This window comes from Procambarus clarkii, chromosome 10 (genome assembly GCF_040958095.1).
Source record: "Procambarus clarkii isolate CNS0578487 chromosome 10, FALCON_Pclarkii_2.0, whole genome shotgun sequence".
In the NCBI taxonomy this organism is placed as follows: domain Eukaryota; kingdom Metazoa; phylum Arthropoda; class Malacostraca; order Decapoda; family Cambaridae; genus Procambarus; species Procambarus clarkii.
The window spans coordinates 48,296,181-48,311,383 of NC_091159.1; positions in this window are offsets into that span (position 1 = coordinate 48,296,181).

A 15,203-nucleotide genomic window follows, 5' to 3' on the forward strand; every position below is an offset into this window, starting at 1 on the left:
GCTTGGGATCGAACCCAGGACCACAGGATCACAAGTATAACGTGGTGTCCGCTCGGCCAACCGGCTCCCCGGTGGAAACATTACTGACACAACAGATCGGGAAGACCGGATGGCAGTTGGGAAAGATGGAAAGGGCCGATAGAAAGAACCTATGGGGGAAGAGGGAAAGATTGGGTGGGACATGAAGAAAGACTGAAAGAACTAGACTTGACGTCGCTAGGGAACAAGAGAGGACACATGATACAAACATATAAAGCTTACGAGGGATTGACAGAGTGGAAAAAGAGGAAATGTTTACGGTGAAGACAAGGTTGCTCCAGTCATAATTTTAAAAGTAAATATGATAGGAAAATAGGTCAGGAGACATTGCATTAGATAACCAGCGGCTAGAAAGGCGGGGGTCCAAGAGCTAAAGCTCGATCCAGCGGACGCAGATAGACGCGTACGTAATGAAAATATGTTAATATATTAATGTATATATGAAAAAATTTTGAGAAATGAATCGTTATATTAATAAAAGAACGTTCAGAAGGCGGGGTCAGGAGCCTATCTCAACCCTGCAATCATACAACCCGTTCTCGCACTTTCTTTAAGTCAATATTGACTTATTGAATAAGTGCATATGTGACATACTAATTTATTATGATTTTAGTTTACCTTGAAAAGCTACATAGAAAACACCGACCTCACCTAACCTTCTTAGTATGTTAAGATAAACATACTATTGCTTCGTAATTACAATTATTACTTAACCTATTATAGGTATAGGTCAAGTAATAATTGTAATTACGAAGCAATAAGATGCTTATCTTAACATACTAAGAAGGTTAGGTAAGGTCGGTGTTTTCTATGAAGCTTTTCAAGGTAAACTAAAATATTCATAATAAATTAGTATGTCACATATGCACGTATTTAATAAGTCAATATTGACTATAAGAAAGTGCGAGAACGGGTTGAATCATATCTAGGTGAGCACATCTAGACGAGTACATGGGAAGATAGATTGGAAGAACAGAGACCCGCATGGAGGACCAGAAACATGGAGAGCTAAGCTGCTGGACGTGGCAACAAGAAACTTTCTAAGCCAGCACACCAAAGAACCAACAAGAATGAGAGGAGAAGATGAACCAGCAATGCTTGATTTGATATTTACCCTAAATGAATGGGATATAAGGGAAGTTAAGATGGAAGCGCCCTTGGGAATGAGTGACCACAGTGTATTGAACTTTGAGTACCTGGTAGAGCTAGGACTTATCTCCCCCCAAAAAGAACTAGGAATCAAAAGGCTGGCATACCGAAAGGGGAATTATGAACAGATGAGAAGTTTCCTAAGTGAAATACCTTGGGACACAGACCTCAGAGACAAGTCTGTACAGGGTATGATGGACTATGTTACCCAAAAGGTCAGGAGGCAGTAAACAGGTTCATCCCGGCCCAAAGGGAAAAATCCGAGAAGCAACAAAAGAATCCATGGTATAATAGGGCATGTATGGAAGCGAAGAAACTGAACAAAAAGGCGTGGAGGAACTTCCGGAATAACAGAACACCAGAAAGCAGAGAGAGATACCAGAGAACCAGGAATGAGTACGTCAGGGTGAGAAGAGAAGCAGAGAAAAATTTTGAAAATGATATAGCAAACAAAGCCAAGACCGAACCAAAGCTACTCCACAGTCACATCAGAAGGAAAACAACAGTGAAAGAACAGGTATTGAAACTTAGAACAGGCGAGGACAGGTATACAGAGAATGACAGAGAGGTGTGTGAGGAACTCAACAAGAGGTTCCAGGAGGTCTTCACAATAGAACAAGGTGAGGTCACTGTGCTAGGAGAAAGGGAGGTAAACCAGGCGGCCTTGGAGGAGTTCGAAATTACGAGAGAGGAGGTCAAGAGACACCTGCTGGATCTGGATGTTAGAAAGGCTGTTGGTCCAGATGGGATCTCACCATGGGTACTGAAAGAGTGTGCAGAGGCACTTTGCCTGCCACTCTCCATAGTGTATAGTAAGTCACTAGAGACGGGAGACCTACCAGAAATATGGAAGACGGCGAATGTGGTCCCAATATACAAAAAGGGCGACAGACAAGAGGCACTGAACTACAGGCCAGTGTCCTTGACTTGTATACCATGCAAGGTGATGGAGAAGATCGTGAGAAAAAACCTGGTAACACATCTGGAGAGAAGGGACTTCGTGACAAATCGCCAACATGGATTCAGGGAGGGTAAATCTTGCCTTACAGGCTTGATAGAATTCTACGATCAGGTGACACAGATTAAGCAAGAAAGAGAGGGCTGGGCGGACTGCATTTTCTTGGATTGTCGGAAAGCCTTTGACACAGTACCGCATAAGAGGCTGGTACATAAGCTGGAGAGACAGGCAGGTGTAGCTGGTAAGGTGCTCCAGTGGATAAGGGAGTATCTAAGCAATAGGAAGCAGAGAGTTACGGTGAGGGGTGAGACCTCCGATTGGCGTGAAGTCACCAGTGGAGTCCCACAGGGCTCTGTACTCGGTCCTATCTTGTTTCTGATATATGTAAATGATCTCCCGGAGGGTATCGATTCATTTCTCTCAATGTTTGCGGACGATGCTAAAATTATGAGAAGGATTAAAACAGAAGAGGACTGTTTGAGGCTTCAAGAAGACCTAGACAAGCTGAAGGAATGGTCGAACAAATGGTTGTTAGAGTTTAACCCAACCAAATGTAATGTAATGAAGATAGGTGTAGGGAGCAGGAGGCCAGATACAAGGTATCATCTGGGAGAGGAAATTCTTCAGGAGTCAGAGAAGGAAAAAGACTTGGGGGTTGATATCACGCCAGACCTGTCTCCTGCAGCACATATCAAGCGGATAACATCAGCGGCATATGCCAGGCTGGCCAACATACGAACGGCATTCAGAAACTTGTGTAAAGAATCATTCAGAACTTTGTATACCACATATGTCAGGCCAATCCTGGAGTATGCAGTCCCAGCATGGAGTCCATATCTAGTCAAGGATAAGACTAAACTGGAAAAGGTTCAAAGGTTTGCCACCAGACTAGTACCCGAGCTGAGAGGTATGAGCTACGAGGAGAGACTACGGGAATTAAACCTCACTTCGCTGGAAGACAGAAGAGTTAGGGGGGACATGATCACCACATTCAAGATTCTGAAGGGGATTGATAGGGTAGATAAAGACAGTCTATTTAACACAAGAGGAACACGCACAAGGGGACACAGGTGGAAACTGAGTGCCCAAATGAGCCACAGAGATATTAGAAAGAACTTTTTTAGTGTCAGAGTGGTTGACAAATGGAATGCATTAGGAAGTGATGTGGTGGAGGCTGACTCCATACACAGTTTCAAGTGTAGATATGACAGAGCCCGATAGGCTCATGAATCTGTACACCTGTTGATTGACGGTTGAGAGGCGGGGCCAAAGAGCCAGAGCTCAACCCCCGCAAACACAACTAGGTGAGTACAACTAGGTGAGTACACAACCGATGACTAGAAAAGCCGGGTCTGGGAGCTAGAGCTCGCAGACACAGATAAGTGAGTACCACCTACTTGCAGTACCACCCCTCGAGACATCAATAAAAACTCTACTGGATTAGGGAAGTGGCAATTAGAGTGAAAGTGAACCAGGCCATTAAGCCAAACATCATCACCATACCGGGCCTTCATAGTTCATGTGACAACACTCACTTAATTGTTTGTCGGTGTTGCCAGAACCTCAGTGTCGAGCTGAGTAGTCGAGCAACACTGTAGGTCATGCTGCTGTAAGTACTGGTGGAGGGAAGCCATACTGCTGTAAGTACTGGTGGAGGGAGGCCATACTGCTGTAAGTACTGGTGGAGGGAGGCCATACTGCTGTAAGTACTGGTGGAGGGAGGCCATACTGCTGTAAGTACTGGTGGAGGGGAGGCCATACTGCTGTAAGTACTGGTGGAGGGGGCCATACTCCTGTAAGTACTGGTGGAGGGGACCATACTGCTGTAAGTACTGGTGGAGGGGACCATACTGCTGTAAGTACTGGTGGAGGGGACCATACTGCTGTAAGTACTGGTGGAGGGGACCATACTGCTGTAAGTACTGGTGGAGGGGAGGCCATACTGCTGTAAGTACTAGTGGAGGGAGGCCATACTGCTGTAAGTACTGGTGGAGGGGACCATACTGCTGTAAGTACTGGTGGAGGGGACCATACTGCTGTAAGTACTGGTGGAGGGAGGCCATACTGCTGTAAGTACTGGTGGAGGGGAGGCCATACTGCTGTAAGTACTAGTGGAGGGGGGGACCATACTGCTGTAAGTACTGGTGGAGGGGAGGTCATACTGCTGTAAGTACTGGTGGAGGGGTCATACTGCTGTAAGTACTGGTGGAGGGGACCATACTGCTGTAAGTACTGGTGGAGGGGACCATACTGCTGTAAGTACTGGTGGAGGGGGACCATACTGCTGTAAGTACTGGTGGAGGGGACCATACTGCTGTAAGTACTGGTGGAGGGAGGCCATACTGCTGTAAGTACTGGTGGAGGGGAGGCCATACTGCTGTAAGTACTGGTGGAGGGAGGCCATACTGCTGTAAGTACTGGTGGAGGGGAGGCCATACTGCTGTAAGTACTGGTGGAGGGGAGGCCATACTGCTGTAAGTACTGGTGGAGGGGACCATACTGCTGTAAGTACTGGTGGAGGGGGGGCCATACTGCTGTAAGTACTGGTGGAGGGGGGGCCATACTGCTGTAAGTACTGGTGGAGGGGGACCATACTGCTGTAAGTACTGGTGGAGGGGGGGCCATACTGCTGTAAGTACTGGTGGAGGGGGGACCATACTGCTGTAAGTACTGGTGGAGGGGGGCCATACTGCTGTAAGTACTGGTGGAGGGGGGACCATACTGCTGTAAGTACTGGTGGAGGGGAGGCCATACTGCTGTAAGTACTGGTGGAGGGGACCATACTGCTGTAAGTACTGGTGGAGGGGGGCCATACTGCTGTAAGTACTGGTGGAGGGGGGGCCATACTGCTGTAAGTACTGGTGGAGGGGGGACCATACTGCTGTAAGTACTGGTGGAGGGGGGACCATACTGCTGTAAGTACTGGTGGAGGGGGGGCCATACTGCTGTAAGTACTGGTGGAGGGGGGACCATACTGCTGTAAGTACTGGTGGAGGGGGGGCCATACTGCTGTAAGTACTGGTGGAGGGGGGGCCATACTGCTGTAAGTACTGGTGGAGGGGGACCATACTGCTGTAAGTACTGGTGGAGGGAGGCCATACTGCTGTAAGTACTGGTGGAGGGGAGGCCATACTGCTGTAAGTACTGGTGGAGGGGAGGCCATACTGCTGTAAGTACTGGTGGAGGGGACCATACTGCTGTAAGTACTGGTGGAGGGGGGGCCATACTGCTGTAAGTACTGGTGGAGGGGGGGCCATACTGCTGTAAGTACTGGTGGAGGGGGGACCATACTGCTGTAAGTACTGGTGGAGGGGGGGCCATACTGCTGTAAGTACTGGTGGAGGGGGACCATACTGCTGTAAGTACTGGTGGAGGGGACCATACTGCTGTAAGTACTGGTGGAGGGGGGGCCATACTGCTGTAAGTACTGGTGGAGGGGCCATACTGCTGTAAGTACTGGTGGAGGGGACCATACTGCTGTAAATACTGGTGGAGGGGGGCCATACTGCTGTAAGTACTGGTGGAGGGAGGCCATACTGCTGTAAGTACTGGTGGAGGGGGACCATACTGCTGTAAGTACTGGTGGAGGGGACCATACTGCTGTAAGTACTGGTGGAGGGGGGCCATACTGCTGTAAGTACTGGTGGAGGGGACCATACTGCTGTAAGTACTGGTGGAGGGGGACCATACTCCTGTAAGTACTGGTGGAGGGGCCATACTGCTGTAAGTACTGGTGGAGGGGGGCCATACTGCTGTAAGTACTGGTGGAGGGAGGCCATACTGCTGTAAGTACTGGTGGAGGGGGGCCATACTCCTGTAAGTACTGGTGGAGGGAGCCCATACTGCTGTAAGTACTGGTGGAGGGGGGCCATACTGCTGTAAGTACTGGTGGAGGGGGTCATACTGCTGTAAGTACTGGTGGAGGGGGGCCATACTGCTGTAAGTACTGGTGGAGGGGGGCCATACTGCTGTAAGTACTGGTGGAGGGAGGCCATACTGCTGTAAGTACTGGTGGAGGGGGGCCATACTGCTGTAAGTACTGGTGGAGGGGGGCCATACTGCTGTAAGTACTGGTGGAGGGGGCCATACTGCTGTAAGTACTGGTGGAGGGGGGCCATACTGCTGTAAGTACTGGTGGAGGGGGCCATACTGCTGTAAGTACTGGTGGAGGGGACCATACTGCTGTAAGTACTGGTGGAGGGGGACCATACTGCTGTAAGTACTGGTGGAGGGGGACCATACTGCTGTAAGTACTGGTGGAGGGGGGCCATACTGCTGTAAGTACTGGTGGAGGGGGCCATACTGCTGTAAGTACTGGTGGAGGGGGACCATACTGCTGTAAGTACTGGTGGAGGGGGACCATACTGCTGTAAGTACTGGTGGAAGGGGGGCCATACTGCTGTAAGTACTGGTGGAGGGGCCATACTGCTGTAAGTACTGGTGGAGGGGGGCCATACTGCTGTAAGTACTGGTGGAGGGGGGCCATACTGCTGTAAGTACTGGTGGAGGGGGACCATACTGCTGTAAGTACTGGTGGAGGGGGACCATACTGCTGTAAGTACTGGTGGAGGGAGGCCATACTGCTGTAAGTACTGGTGGAGGGGGACCATACTGCTGTAAGTACTGGTGGAGGGGGACCATACTGCTGTAAGTACTGGTGGAGGGGGGCCATACTGCTGTAAGTACTGGTGGAGGGGGGACCATACTGCTGTAAGTACTGGTGGAGGGGGACCATACTGCTGTAAGTACTGGTGGAGGGGGGACCATACTGCTGTAAGTACTGGTGGAGGGGGACCATACTGCTGTAAGTACTGGTGGAGGGGACCATACTGCTGTAAGTACTGGTGGAGGGGGGACCATACTGCTGTAAGTACTGGTGGAGGGGGACCATACTGCTGTAAGTACTGGTGGAGGGGGACCATACTGCTGTAAGTACTGGTGGAGGGGGCCATACTGCTGTAAGTACTGGTGGAGGGGGGCCATACTGCTGTAAGTACTGGTGGAGGGGGGCCATACTGCTGTAAGTACTGGTGGAGGGGGCCATACTGCTGTAAGTACTGGTGGAGGGGGCCATACTGCTGTAAGTACTGGTGGAGGGGGCCATACTGCTGTAAGTACTGGTGGAGGGGGACCATACTGCTGTAAGTACTGGTGGAGGGGGACCATACTGCTGTAAGTACTGGTGGAGGGGGCCATACTGCCTGTAAGTACTGGTGGAGGGGGGCCATACTGCTGTAAGTACTGGTGGAGGGGGCCATACTGCTGTAAGTACTGGTGGAGGGGTCATACTGCTGTAAGTACTGGTGGAGGGGGCCATACTGCTGTAAGTACTGGTGGAGGGGGGCCATACTGCTGTAAGTACTGGTGGAGGGGACCATACTGCTGTAAGTACTGGTGGAGGGGGACCATACTGCTGTAAGTACTGGTGGAGGGGGACCATACTGCTGTAAGTACTGGTGGAGGGGGGCCATACTGCTGTAAGTACTGGTGGAGGGGCCGTACTGCTGTAAGTACTGGTGGAGGGGACCATACTGCTGTAAGTACTGGTGGAGGGGGACCATACTGCTGTAAGTACTGGTGGAAGGGGCCATACTGCTGTAAGTACTGGTGGAGGGGCCATACTGCTGTAAGTACTGGTGGAGGGGGGCCATACTGCTGTAAGTACTGGTGGAGGGGCCATACTGCTGTAAGTACTGGTGGAGGGGGACCATACTGCTGTAAGTACTGGTGGAGGGGGACCATACTGCTGTAAGTACTGGTGGAGGGAGGCCATACTGCTGTAAGTACTGGTGGAGGGGGACCATACTGCTGTAAGTACTGGTGGAGGGGGACCATACTGCTGTAAGTACTGGTGGAGGGAGGCCATACTGCTGTAAGTACTGGTGGAGGGGGACCATACTGCTGTAAGTACTGGTGGAGGGGGACCATACTGCTGTAAGTACTGGTGGAGGGGGACCATACTGCTGTAAGTACTGGTGGAGGGGGACCATACTGCTGTAAGTACTGGTGGAGGGGGACCATACTGCTGTAAGTACTGGTGGAGGGGGACCATACTGCTGTAAGAACTGGTGGAGGGGGACCATACTGCTGTAAGTACTGGTGGAGGGGGACCATACTGCTGAAAGTACTGGTGGAGGGGTCATACTGCTGTAAGTACTGGTGGAGGGGTCATACTGCTGTAAGTACTGGTGGAGGGGGCCATACTGCTGTAAGTACTGGTGGAGGGGGCCATACTGCTGTAATTACTGGTGGAGGGGCCATACTGCTGTAAGTACTGGTGGAGGGGGACCATACTGCTGTAAGTACTGGTGAGGGGGCCATACTGCTGTAAGTACTGGTGGAGGGGGCCATACTGCTGTAAGTACTGGTGGAGGGGTCATACTGCTGTAAGTACTGGTGGAGGGGTCATACTGCTGTAAGTACTGGTGGAGGGGGCCATACTGCTGTAAGTACTGGTGGAGGAGGGCCATACTGCTGTAAGTACTGGTGGAGGGGCCATACTCCTGTAAGTACTGGTGGAGGGGGGCCATACTGCTGTAAGTACTGGTGGAGGGGTCATACTGCTGTAAGTACTGGTGGAGGGGACCATACTCCTGTAAGTACTGGTGGAGGGGGCCATACTGCTTTAAGTACTGGTGGAGGGGGCCATACTGCTGTAAGTACTGGTGGAGGGGGACCATACTGCTGTAAGTACTGGTGGAGGGGGCCATACTGCTGTAAGTACTGGTGGAGGGGGACCATACTGCTGTAAGTACTGGTGGAGGGGGACCATACTCCTGTAAGTACTGGTGGAGGGGACCATACTGCTGTAAGTACTGGTGGAGGGAGGCCATACTGCTGTAAGTACTGGTGGAGGGGACCATACTGCTGTAAGTACTGGTGGAGGGGGCCATACTGCTGTAAGTACTGGTGGAGGGGTCATACTGCTGTAAGTACTGGTGGAGGGGTCATACTGCTGTAAGTACTGGTGGAGGGGTCATACTGCTGTAAGTACTGGTGGAGGGGTCATACTGCTGTAAGTACTGGTGGAGGGGTCATACTGCTGTAAGTACTGGTGGAGGGGACCATACTCCTGTAAGTACTGGTGGAGGGGGCCATACTGCTTTAAGTACTGGTGGAGGGGGCCATACTGCTGTAAGTACTGGTGGAGGGGGACCATACTGCTGTAAGTACTGGTGGAGGGGGACCATACTCCTGTAAGTACTGGTGGAGGGGGGACCATACTGCTGTAAGTACTGGTGGAGGGGGGACCATACTGCTGTAAGTACTGGTGTAGGGGGGACCATACTGCTGTAAGTACTGGTGGAGGGAGGCCATACTGCTGTAAGTACTGGTGGAGGGGGACCATACTGCTGTAAGTACTGGTGGAGGGAGGCCATACTGCTGTAAGTACTGGTGGAGGGGGGACCATACTACTGTAAGTACTGGTGGAGGGGGCCATACTGCTGTAAGTACTGGTGGAGGGGCCATACTCCTGTAAGTACTGGTGGAGGGGGACCATACTGCTGTAAGTACTGGTGGAGGGAGGCCATACTGCTGTAAGTACTGGTGGAGGGGGACCATACTGCTGTAAGTACTGGTGGAGGGGGACCATACTGCTGTAAGTACAGGTGGAGGGGTCCATACTGCTGTAAGTACTGGTGGAGGGGGTCATACTGCTGTAAGTACTGGTGGAGGGGGCCATACTGCTGTAAGTACTGGTGGAGGGGGACCATACTGCTGTAAGTACTGGTGGAGGGGGTCCATACTGCTGTAAGTACTGGTGGAGGGGGCCATACTGCTGTAAGTACTGGTGGAGGGGGACTATACTGCTGTAAGTACTGGTGGAGGGGGTCCATACTGCTGTAAGTACTGGTGGAGGGGACCATACTGCTGTAAGTACTGGTGGAGGGGCCATACTGCTGTAAGTACTGGTGGAGGGGGACCATACTCCTGTAAGTACTGGTGGAGGGGACCATACTGCTGTAAGTACTGGTGGAGGGGGGTCCATACTCTGTGAGACTGTACTCCTGTAAGTACTGGTGGAGGGGGGACCATACTGCTGTAAGTACTGGTGGAGGGGTCAACATAGTATCTACTGGATGAACTCCAATAATATAAAATATCTTTACGGAGAACGTCCACCTCCTCCACACCTTATCTCAATAAAATTGTAAATTGTTGTAAATTGTCAATACATATATATATATTAGTCCGTCCTCCTAAGGTTTTCCAACATCAGAGAAAACGGTCAATTTAAAGCGTCCTCTCCTATCCTATAAAAGGACCCAAAACAACAAACGGAACATTACGTTACTTTCGACAATCGCTTCCATTTTCTAGTACGACAATTTTTGGCCTTAGGTAACGCATAGGATCGAAATGCGACGTTCTTTTTTAAGAGGTCAGGTTCCATATATACAAACATATATGTACCTTTTCTTTCAACACGGTCAACACACGACACAGAGCAACACTTATTAACGATAATTATAAAAAAAAAATCATTTTTTTCATCAGCATCGCCAACTAGAGCATTTGGAACATGAGACCGGATGTCGATCTTGTTTTTACATAGCGAACAAAGTAACCGGAGCGAGTCGTTGTTACGTAACGAACCGGTTAACCGGAGCGAGAGACTTGTGTAAAGGACTGGAATTATATCATCACGAACTGCGACACGTTCTTTTTGATGGTCTTCGGCGCGGTTATGTATTATTTTGTTTAGTTTCACACAACACATCGTGTGATTTTGGATATGTAGATGTTTATCTCTCAGAATGTTTGGTAATATGTTTATTGTTTGTGATGTGTGTCTATGTATGTATTAACACGATGTACTGAACGGGGTGAGAATAGCTTGGGCTACCTCATCCCTTTGTGTGTATTTTACCTCAATAAACTTATTTCAATTTCAATTTCGTGTGATTTAACACAAGGGGGGGGGGGGGTACGAACAAGTTGACACGTGGAAATTGAGTACCCAAATGAGCCATAGAGGTATTAGAAAGCACTTTAGTGTCAGAGAAGTTAACAAATGGAATGCATTAGGAAGTGTGGTGGTGGAGGCTGACCTGTACATCGGTTGATTGACAGTTGAGAAGCGGGCCTAAAGAGCCTTGCCCAACCCCGCAAGCACAACTAGGCAAGTACACACACAAACTTGCTACACATCTTAAGAGAATTAGGTATGTAAACAAACATCAACATGGCCTTAGGAAAGGGAAATCATGCCTAACGAACTGAAGTTCTGATAAAGTAACGAAAATAAGGGAGGACAGAGACGGTTGGGCAGATTGCGTATTTCTGTACTGCTAAAAAGCCTTTGATACAGTACCTTACAACAGAAGACTACACAAACTAAAGAGGCAGACGAGAGTAAGAGGAAAACATGGGTAAGGAACTTACCTAGCAGACAGGAGTCAGTCACAGTGAGGGGAGAGGAGTCGGACTTGCCTAAGGTAACAAGCGGGGTGCCTCAAGGATCGGTGCTGGCACCCATACTATTTCTCCATTATACAAACGACTTCTCTACAAGAGACGAGTCTTATGTGTCGATGTTTGCGGACGATCCATAATTAATGACAAGAGTCGTGATATGAGGATTGTAAAAATTCTCCAGTATGACTTAAATAAGCTGTAGAATTGCCCGGGAAATGGCTACTGGGTTCAACACCAATAGTGATAGAAAAGGGAGGGAGAGAGTAAGCATGCCGTGGGAGAGTGCGTGCATGTTATGGGAGGAATATTTACTTCTAGGGAATGGCTAGGAAGGTGTAGGATAGGGTGTGGACGGCGCCGTTACGTGTGAAGGACACTTGTGTCCTCCACCCAGGCACTGACTGTACACACAAGGGCGCTCCCACACACCCTGGGAGCGGGGGCGTGGGACAGGTTTAGGTCATATGACACACACACTTACGGACTAGGACAGCCACAGCTGAAATCACCTATGTTAATTTGTATATGTAAATTGAATACATAATTTGTATACTAGTGTTATTGATTAAAGACATTATTGAGGTGAACTGCAGTAAGCACATCGTATATTTTGCCTCTGTAATATGAAGTAGATATAAGAGTAGATAAATTTACGTTAGGCTTTTTGTTTAATTTTAATATAAGAATATTTTGCATTATGTTTTTAAGTTTTCCTATGACAATTTGCAAATTATTTAGTAATTAGTGTATTATGATATGCAAATCAGGCCTATGTATTTGAATTTAAAGGGAATAAGAGTGTGCGGGAGAATGTAATATAATCTCTGGTTTAATTTAATTCGCATAAGAGTTCTCATATTGTGAGTTCCGTTCATCATATGAGAGATTGGCCCATATGGACACACAAGTTAAAGGTTTCCTGCCTGCTGTCGAGCCTAACACAGAAACCGGTTATTTTTTTCCCAAATGGAGGCAGAGAGAGACAGCGTTGCCGCCTCTTTGTCATATAAAAGGGACGGAGTTTGGTAACTGTACCCAGAACACCATTAAGTATCGTAGGAATGTGTTGTAGGATTAGTTCCTATGGATGTAGGCGTTTGTTGCTAGCTAGTGGAAATGTGAAGGGTTTGGTTAAATCAATAAATTTGTTTCAAAATATTAGTTAGGGAAATTTGGTGATAACTGCAAGGAGGGAGCTGCCCCCCTTCCCAGTTTTGAATCCTGTGAGGCATCTAGGATGACGGAACTATTGTGACACAGTTCTCTTTTTATACCTTATTTATTACCTTCTTTGTTAAGCAGTTTGTCACAGTTCTAAGATTACAAAGTGCCCTCAAATTCATTGTATTCCTAAATGCACTAAGAGACCTGTATATGAGGCTAGAGTTTGTCTCAGGTGTTGCCAACTTTTTCGTTTACTTACACAAGCCACCATTGATTACTTTAACAAGTTTCAGGTGCTTTTCTACCCATTCGTTACTGGGAATTTTCTGGCACCTTTGTGGGGATGCTATGCGTATTAATAGCTTTGTAAGAATGTAAAAAAAAAAATGTTTTTGTACCGGAGTACTCTCACAACCCAAATGTATCTTCTCGAATATAAATAATTATATGAATACTGTATATTGTTAGCTTGTTAAGGTAGTTTTAATCCCAGTTTTCTTATTCAACATGTAGATAATGTAGCGTAACATTATCTTATTTGGATGGATTGGGGGCTGGGCCCGAAAATCACTAGGACTACTTAAGATGGTAATAATGGTACTAAAGATAGTACGACACACTTGCTGGGAGCCTTGAGGTATTGAGGTTATGGGCAACAAGCACACACACGTACCTCGAGGAAGGAAAAACACAAAGTGTCGTGAAAATAATACCCGATGTAGCTTGGTGTCGAGCTAAAGTCCTCTCAGCATCTGCAGGGTTAATAACACCGCTAGAATAACTTCCTGACCAACCAGCAAGTTTACTTTAGTCCTGGACTAAACTCTCAGTGTATACACACCTCTGTGTACGTCTTGGTAACACAGTCGGGTTCGTTCTTGACTTAATCAGGAATCCCGGCCGGAACAATAAGTGTTAGGCACGTTAATCAACACCTTGTGCCTCTGTTCACCTACCAGAAAATACGTACCTAATATATAGGCAACTGTTGTGGGGTTGCATCCTGGGGAGGGTCTGTAATTCCACTTTAAAGTAGGCGACCTCGATAAGACCCTAATATGTATGTATCTCGGCGCTGCCTATCCCCCGACAAAATTATTTATATAAATACATATAAGTAAACAAAGCAATCATACCCTATGTAATCTTTTTAATAATAATAATAAATATTAGTATTTTTAATAATATTATTTTATTATTATTATTATTATTATTATTAATTCTATGTCAGTCATTCACCGAGCTCAGTCTCCCATGATCATACGGTGTCCTCCGCCCATAATCCAAGGTTAATTGGGTTACCTCCAAGGGCAAAGAAAATGGATCACGGGGGTGGTGAAGATGTCAACAGGGCGTGGCTGGAGTACCAACAGGACGTGGTTGGAGTACCAACATGGCGTGCCTGGAGTACCAACAGGGCGTGGCTGGAGTACCAACAGGGCGTGCCTGGAGTACCAACAGGGCGTGCCTGGAGTACCAACAGGACGTGGCTGGAGTACCAACAGGGCGTGCCTGGAGTACCAACAGGGCGTGCCTGGAGTACCAACAGGGCGTGCCTGGAGTACCAACAGGGCGTGGCTGGAGTACCAACAGGGCGTGGCTGGAGTACCAACATGGCGTGCCTGGAGTACCAACATGACGTGCCTGGAGTACCAACAGGGCGTGCCTGGAGTACCAACAGGGCCTGCCTGCAGTACCAACAGGGCGTGGCTGGAGTACCAACAGGGCCTGCCTGCAGTACCAACAGGGCGTGGCTGGAGTACCAACAGGGCCTGCCTAGAGTACCAACAGGGCGTGCCTGGAGTACCATCAGGGCGTGGCGAGTGAGGTTCAAGGCAAATTTTACTTAGCAAGAGCAGTTGTGCTTCCTAATGCATCAGACACAACACGTGGGCGGCGTCAGGCAGTAGACTGGCGCCAGGATCGTCTTGGCTGTGGCCACGCCCACGTCCTGGACCGCTGGCGGGTCAGAGCTGGACCGTCACGAAGGGCGTGCGTGCACACACATGCAACATTGCGTTCATAATAAACAAGAACCGTGAAAGTCCACTAGTTGCTTACATTGCTCTAGTAAACAACAGCGTGACAAGAACGTGACTTGAAATTAACAAAATACTGCAACGGATCGAACTTTAATTTCCCCTTCCCACACAGGCTTTCTAAATTACGAATTATGATCTGGTACTCTCATGATCTCGAAGTGTGCACACGGACGCATACCATAGTACGTGCACACGGACACATACCATGGTACGTGCACACGGACACATACCATGGTACGTGCACACGGACACATACCATGGTACGTGCACACGGACACATACCATGGTACGTGCACACGGGCATATTCCATGGTATGAATACAATTGATGGACTTCGTTTGTTGGTAATCACGTCTCGAAATCGCTGGACAAGATCTACGACTTGCATGTGGACGAGTGGGGCTGAAAGATGTTGGATCTATTGGATGTGG